Below are 7,734 nucleotides of genomic sequence, written 5' to 3' on the forward strand. Positions count from 1 at the left end.
ATTAAGACTACACATCCTGTTCAACTGCTTCCTCTGCCAAAAACTGTTTTAAAATAAAAGTCCTCACTACAATATTTCACTGTTAAACAATTTAACCCTTTAAACTACTGAACTTTTTAACTGTTTAGCCATTGTAACTGTTACTTGTCATCAACTATGACTCCTACCCACTGTAGCTAGTTAGCATGGTTAGCATGCTAACATGTTAGCATGCTAGTTAGCATTTTTAGCAAAATTGCTAAAAATGATTAGCTAAGTTAGCTAAGTCACATGGTTAGCATAGTTAGCATGTTAGCATGCTAGTTAGCATTTTTAGCAAAACTGTTAAAAATGATTAGCTAAGTTAGCTAAGTCACATGGTTAGCATAGTTAGCATGCTAGCATGTTAGCATGGTAGTTAGCATTTTTAGCAAAACTTCTAAAAATGATTAGCTAAGTTAGCTAAGTCACATGGTTAGCATAGTTAGCATACTACCATGCTAGTTAACATAGTTAGCATAACTACTAAAAATGATTAGCTAGGTTAGCTAAGTCATATGGTTAGCATAGTTAACATTTTAATATTGTTAGCATGCTAGTTAGCATAGTTACTTGGTTAGCATTATTATCTTTGTTAACATAGTTAGCATAACTGCTAGCAAACATTAGAGCCATTCCAACTGTTAGTTATCGTCAACTATCTGCCTAAAAATTTAACCATTTCAATTATCAACCTATTTAACTGTTCAGTCATTCCAACTATAGTAAACCTTATCTACCAAGCAAATAATTTAACCATATGAACTCATCATATTTTTGCATTTTCATGCACTGTATTTCCTTCAGGAAATGCTTTTCTAGTTCTTATTTTTCTTCTTCTAACGCAGTTAATGCAGCTTCAACCGTTTAACGTAGAAACTTCATTCAAACTTTGTTACGTAGGTCTTACTTATGACATCCGGGCTTTGTATTTTTCATCTTTCTAACTTTTATACTTTTTAAACTATTAATTATTAACTTTTAAAAAATCCCCATTGACTTAACATTGGGCCTTTATGACATCATAGCAATTAGAATCTTCTGCCAGGTGGCCAGGCCACCTGCATTAACTGTAAGTTTCTCAGGCTTTATGACATCATAGCAATTAGAATATTGTGCCAGGTGGTCAGGCCACCTGGATCAACTCAGTTTCTCAGGCTTTAAGCATAGGCCCTACAGTCTCATTCTATGCTATAAGCCTGAGAAACTGTTCAGTCATTCCAACTATATTAAACCTCATATATCTAGCAAATAATTGCATTGCATGTAAATGCAATGGACTATTATCACTGTTCTTCTTATTATCTGTTCTTATTATTCTTCTTCCGACCAAATTTGACGTTTAATGACACTAAAACCACTGAACCGTTTGACGTCATTCAAACACTCCTACAAAGGTCTTGTAACGGACAATTGTACAAAGTATTTTTTACATTTGTGAACTTTATACCTTTTGAGATATTTACGATAAAAGAGCAATAAATTCCCATTGACTTAACATTGACCGCTGTGGCGGCAACTTTAAGCATTATGACGTGACCTCCAGCTGAAAGTAATTAACAGGTGAACGCGAGCTACCGCTGGAGCTGTGAATCTTCGTCTTCGCCTGCTGCGCCGTGGTCACTTTATTTGCTCGTAAAACTCTCCTTCAGAGGCACATTTCTCTTACAGACAAGGTAAGTGTTCCGGTTTTTGGTATTTGAGTAATTTATGTAGTCAAACATTATGTAACGTTAGTGTTATATGTATGAAATGATGGGTCACAATTAAATAACTAAACTAACGTTAGGTAACGTTAGTGAAATAGTTGACGTTAACACCTTGCTACGTTGATATGTATTATGTACGGAAACCCACTGTTAATCAACGTTAATATGTCGTCAACTTTACAGTGAACGATTGCTGTAGCCTATGTTTCGATAGCTAACGACAATCGTTACATTTGTTCATTAGGCCTACTAACCAGCAGCGTTAACTAGAACGTTAACGTAAACCAGATAAGTAGGCCTACTAGGCTCTGTCCGGTCACTTTCCACAGGTCTAGCTGCTATAGAATCAAGCTAGAATAGATTATGAATGCAGACTGCGTGGTGCTTGATTATAGCCTAGGCTAGCCTACTGTGTGAAGGGACCTGATTCATGGCATGAATAACGTTAGGCCTACTTGTTGATGGTCATAACGCTATAGCTTCTACCGTTCACATTTTAGTTAAAGCTGACAAATATGCTCCTATTTTTATTTCAACAAATGTTTAACGTTGTACACCGCTGTGTATCAAATAGGCCAGGCTACGTTTTCATTCTACGCTCCTGATTCTTACGTAGCCCACAGGTGTATACAATCAAGCAATACTCCTGTGGAAAGGGACCTTATGAAAGCCATGAATAGGCTACTATACTGTTAGGAAAATGACCATCCGACTAAAGTCTTGTTAAAACACACTACATAAGTTGAGCTATAATGTTTGTGTTGTCAACAGGCTACAATGTTTACTTGGCCTACTTATTGATCTGGTCTATAAATTAAAGTGTCGCCTGGCACGTGAATCAAGCTTTCCAGTTGTAGTACATCGTAATCTGTAGGAAAAAATGTGGCTGACAGACCTAGCAAGCTGTTCACGTTATAGCAGTTACAAACACATTGCCTGCAAAGTTTTCTAAGCTGTTAACATTATATGTAAAAAAATATGATTAGCTATCAAATATCCTTAAACTGAAAACAATAAAACACAGAATTCTGCTTTGTTTGCAATTTAATACTATAGGCTAGTATTTAAGCTTAACTACCAGTAGTTTGATGGTACAACAATTGGATTATACTCTACCTATTTTTATTGTCCTAGAATTGTTGAGAGAATTGTTTAAATCTTAAACTGTTTACGATGTTAGTCGTTAGGTTAAAAATGTGTCAGCCTAATGTAATGTAACAACTTCACTTAAATAAATGAGTTGTATTGAACAGTTGTACAATTGCAGACATTCCTTGTATTGTTTTGGTATAATTGTTAAACTTGTTTGCTTTTGTCTTTTTGGTTCCAGACCAGCCCAGTGGTGATGACCGTGTATGACACTACGTGTGTGCCTGTCTGTGTGCACACCTGTCAACCATACATCTCTGACAATGTTGCTAGCAACATACCTACTAACATACATTCTTACATATCTGTGCACATACCATTTAACCATACTGAGACTTATCTGAGATCTACACTGAGACATTCTGAGAACTATATTGTTGTGTGAGGACTACTAACTATATGGAACTTGTATACTTGTGAATCATTCATACCTTTGAATCATACCTGTGCTGTAACATCTGTGAAACTTAGCTGTGCTGTTAGACCTCTGTTTTTAAACCTGAGCTGTGCTGTGTGAAAAATAAGATTCTAACCTAAGTTTTGTCTAAAACTGATCATCTGAAGGGCTGACTCTTTTATTCTTCAGTATATATCACCATCAAATTTGACCTATTATCATTACCTGAGGCCTCTAGCTGTTGCTGCCAGTTCAGAATTATTTTTTTTAATTAATTAAAAATGATAAATAGATCTGTCTTAGGATGATATGATTGGCATCATCAAGTTCTATAAGAATGCAAATTCAGTAGACATCTGGTTTCTCCCTTATCATTATTGGTTACATTTAAAATTGGTTTCAACAACTTTGATTTTTTTGCATTCAAAGTTGCATTGGTTGTTCATTAGTGTGTTCTGCGTATCATTCTGCTGTTTCTGCAGTACTGTATTAAAACAAAGAATGTTGATCAATATTGAATTGACAATTTATTTGTATTGACTGTTATACTCTAACATCTAACCAAGTAAGTGGTTTTCAAGAATACTGTAAGTCTGATCAATCATACTGTAAGTAATGTTATACACAGCAGTTTTTTGCATTTACATGCAATGGTAATTCCCTGGAATTACATTTTCTAGTTTAACCTGTTAAACTATCCACCTATTTAACTCTTCAGTCATTCCAACTATATTAAACCTCATCTACCTAGTTCAGTCATTCCAACTACATTAAACCTCATCTACCTAGTAAATAATTTAACCTTTTAAACTATCCACCTATTTAACTGTTCAGTCATCCCAACTATATTAAACCTCATCTACCTAGTTCAGTCATTCCAACTATATTAAACCTCATGTTGGTTGCCAATTAGCACATCATCTGTTTTAACAATATATTTCACACCATATGTTTTGCATTTTCATGCACTAGTAATTCCCTGGAATTGCGTTTTCTAGTTATTATTATAACCTTTTCTTTTTACCTTTTCAAGAATTAATGCGACTCTAACCGCTTAACGTACAGACATGTTGAAATAACCGTTCTGAAGGTCTGGAGTGGGGCAAGAGAGTTATTATTTCAGATTTTTTAAAAAGTTTATACTTTTTGAGAAATAGGGGATTAAAAATGGTAAAAAGCTCATTTTTCCCCCTTAAACTTCAAAGGCTGTGATGTCATAATGGACTTGTTAAGCTCCCAGAGAGTTAATTTCCCGGGCTAATTAGAACACTGACACAGGTGTCACCTGTGAAATCAATCGTCTCAGCTTCTAATGCATACAATCTGGTGCTCCCTAAAACTACACATCCCGTAATTAGCGTTCTCCTTGCCTCATTTATTCCTACCGATTCTACAGGCACTGCTGCTGTCAAGCATCCTCTTGAAGAAAGTTTACGTTCTTGTTGTCTGGTTCGTCCAACAAACGACGACGAAACGGACGTTTTCCTACCACACCCAATGTAAGTTACTATTATTTGTGTTTTGTATTTGAATGGAGTGTGTGAAGTCTGTTTAAAACGACTCGGTTAATCAAGTAAGCAAGCAAGCTGGCGTTAGCTTTAAACTTGTAGCTTAGCAACATAGTAAGTTCATGTTTCTAGGTTCGCGGTTGTGTGCAGTGGAGGCGGTAGCAGCTAGCTAAGCACTCATTTGCCAGCCAGCCGCCTTTCGTAGCGATAGCTGGCCTGACGAGGGAAATGGCAAACAATCACTGGCTGAAACTTAGCCTTCGTTTTGAACTACGTTTGTATGAGTGGCTCAATGAGTTACATCTCCAGTTACAAGGCTAAGGCAAGCACCTACCTCACCTAGAAGATCTAAGATTACTGCATTCACCAAAAAACTTGAGGTATGGGACAGGCGCCTCGATCGCGACAGTATTATGCCTTTGAGAATCTGAGTGAAACGTCTGATTCGGGAGCCACTGTAGGCCTACAGTAGGCTACATCACATCCCTGCAAAGTTTATTTCAAAAATATTTCCCAACCAGCAGTGATCCATTTAATGCAGCATGTTGGTATTTCATTGAATATATTGTACAATGCTGTAAAATATTGGCCTATGCTTCCTAATATGTTGCTGGAAAACAGAAATATGTGTGTTTAATTTACAATGGCACATTATGTATTTATTTATTATATCTGCAGCACCAGCTGATTTTAACTCTGCTCCCGAGGATATATTTGGAACTTGTCATTATTTCAAGAAATTTGACAATTTTAAGTTTGACCTACCACTTTCTTAGAGCGATGAGGGACAGGTGGGGTTTAAAAATACCCCCTTGATCTAAGTGGGGAATGAAAGAAAAAGTTTGAGAACCACTGGCGTAAAATAACTTGATTGTAGGCTTAGCTGTTAGTTTGTTGCTCAGTTGAACATATTTATCTAACAGCTGCCCCCCCCCCCCCTTCTATTTCTGTTAGGTGCCGCTTCACTCTGCTACTGAAGGATCAGGCTGACTGCAACTGCTATGGATGGCAGGAAAACACAGTACACGTGAATTTCTAGATGAAGAGTGAATAAATGCACTTGCTTAACTGATAACAAGTTGTCAATGGTTATTTATGCAAGCTTGTGTAGCCTAAACAAGACATACCTAGGCCTAGCCAAATTTATCCTGGCTGTAGATAAAACAGGATATGAATTTCCCAATATTTTGCCAGATTAGGCTAATAGTGGTTTACTGAGGTTTAATATCAATTGAAATGCCACTGAAATCACGTTGATCTTTAGTTTGGTTGTAATTTCAACATTGTTTCAATATTCATTTTAGTGGAAATCCCATTGAAATCCCATTGATCTGTAGTTACAATTTCAACGTTGCTTTAATATTAATGAAGGGTGCAAAAGTGATGTAGAATAAATGTTGCAGTGCGACGTTAATTCAATTATTTTAACGTTGACAATTAATTTAATTGTTAGCTGGCTGCAGAATGAGCAGTCATCAACACCAACTGAAAGCCCCGTTTTGCAGGTACAGTAGTCTTGAATTGCATACTCTGAATTACATTTTCCAAAGGCCAGCTTTCATGCTTGTGTCACAACTTTAGAACGGCTTGACGCACATGCTTCAAATTTGGTGTGAACATTTGTATGGACTCAATGATGAAGTAAAATGTCAAGGCCAAACCCACCTTGAGTGTGATATCTCAAGAATACCTGACGCACAAGGTTTTTTGGTACAAGGGTTTGTATGAACCCAAAGATTAAGTGATTCAATGTTTTTTTTTCAGGAATCTCCCCACCAACATTAACCCAGCAGCTTTCCATCCACTATTGTAATTCCTCTGGCATTACATTTCTAGTTTACAGTGATGTCTGCCGTTCATGACACATAATGTGAACTAATTCACGTTCAAGTTCTTTATTAAAAAATGTGTTGCGTTCAGTTCAACGTTCACGAAAAAATGAGCGTGTTCAATGAACGGGTTCTTTTGAACTCGTTCACGCACAACACTGAAAACAGGCATAATGCAGGTCCACGTTAGTAGCCTAGCTATTAGGCCTACCCACACAAAAGCCTACGAAAAATGGTGTGTAAGCAGAAAAAATGAGCATAGCCTAAAACAAAGTAAAACAATGAAGGTCCTGATAAATAGATTGAAGGTTACGCGTATGAAAATCCAGACCCTGATCATCTAGAAAGATTAATTCCATTGTGCTCTCGCGAGAACTCTGGATTTCCAGGGTAATAAATAAAGGGAGTTGTAGGAGAAACTGTACAGTACCATATATAGCCAAACTATCCATACATGCACACTAATCTGAATCGTATGGTATGTGGGTGGTAATGCTACGGAAGTGCTTGCCAGAGGGAAGCAGAGAGAAGAGGGAGTGAACTGGATGGCTGGCATCCTTGATGATGGACTCAGCCCTCTTCTGACAGCGTGTGGAGTAGATCATTTGAAGCTGAGGGGGGTCAGCCCCAATGATTTTGGATGCAGTCCTGACAGTCCTTCACAACAGTTTCAGATCGTGAGCAGACAGGTTCCCCAGCCACACTGTGATGCATCCGGTCAGGACGCTCTCAATAGTGCAGCGATCATGAGTGAACAGACTGTATTGCAGAGGACTTAGACATCAGCCATTTTTAACTAGCTGGGGCCTGTTGGTCAGGAACTCCAGCACCCAGCTGCATATGGGGCTGCTCAGACCCAGATCTGAGCTTTAACAACAGTTTTGATGGTACAGCAGTGTTAAAGGCAGAGCTGTAGTCAATGAACAGCATCCAGACATAAGTGTTATTTTTTATAGGTGTCCAGGCTAAGCAAACACCGCAAATGCAAGAAAGTAGGCTCAAAACAAAAAAGTAGGCTCATGATTGCCTAAATTGGCGGCTCCCAATCCCCATTGCCGTGTAGGCACGTCGCTTAAGTTATTCCCAGATTTAAAAAAATTACATTTTCTGCCACCGGGTGGCAG

This window comes from Alosa pseudoharengus, unplaced genomic scaffold (genome assembly GCF_046254945.1).
Source record: "Alosa pseudoharengus isolate Yale_2024_CS ecotype anadromous, Long Island Sound unplaced genomic scaffold, YU_APseudo_1.1 YU_APseudo_1.1_scf_27, whole genome shotgun sequence".
Taxonomy (NCBI): domain Eukaryota; kingdom Metazoa; phylum Chordata; class Actinopteri; order Clupeiformes; family Clupeidae; genus Alosa; species Alosa pseudoharengus.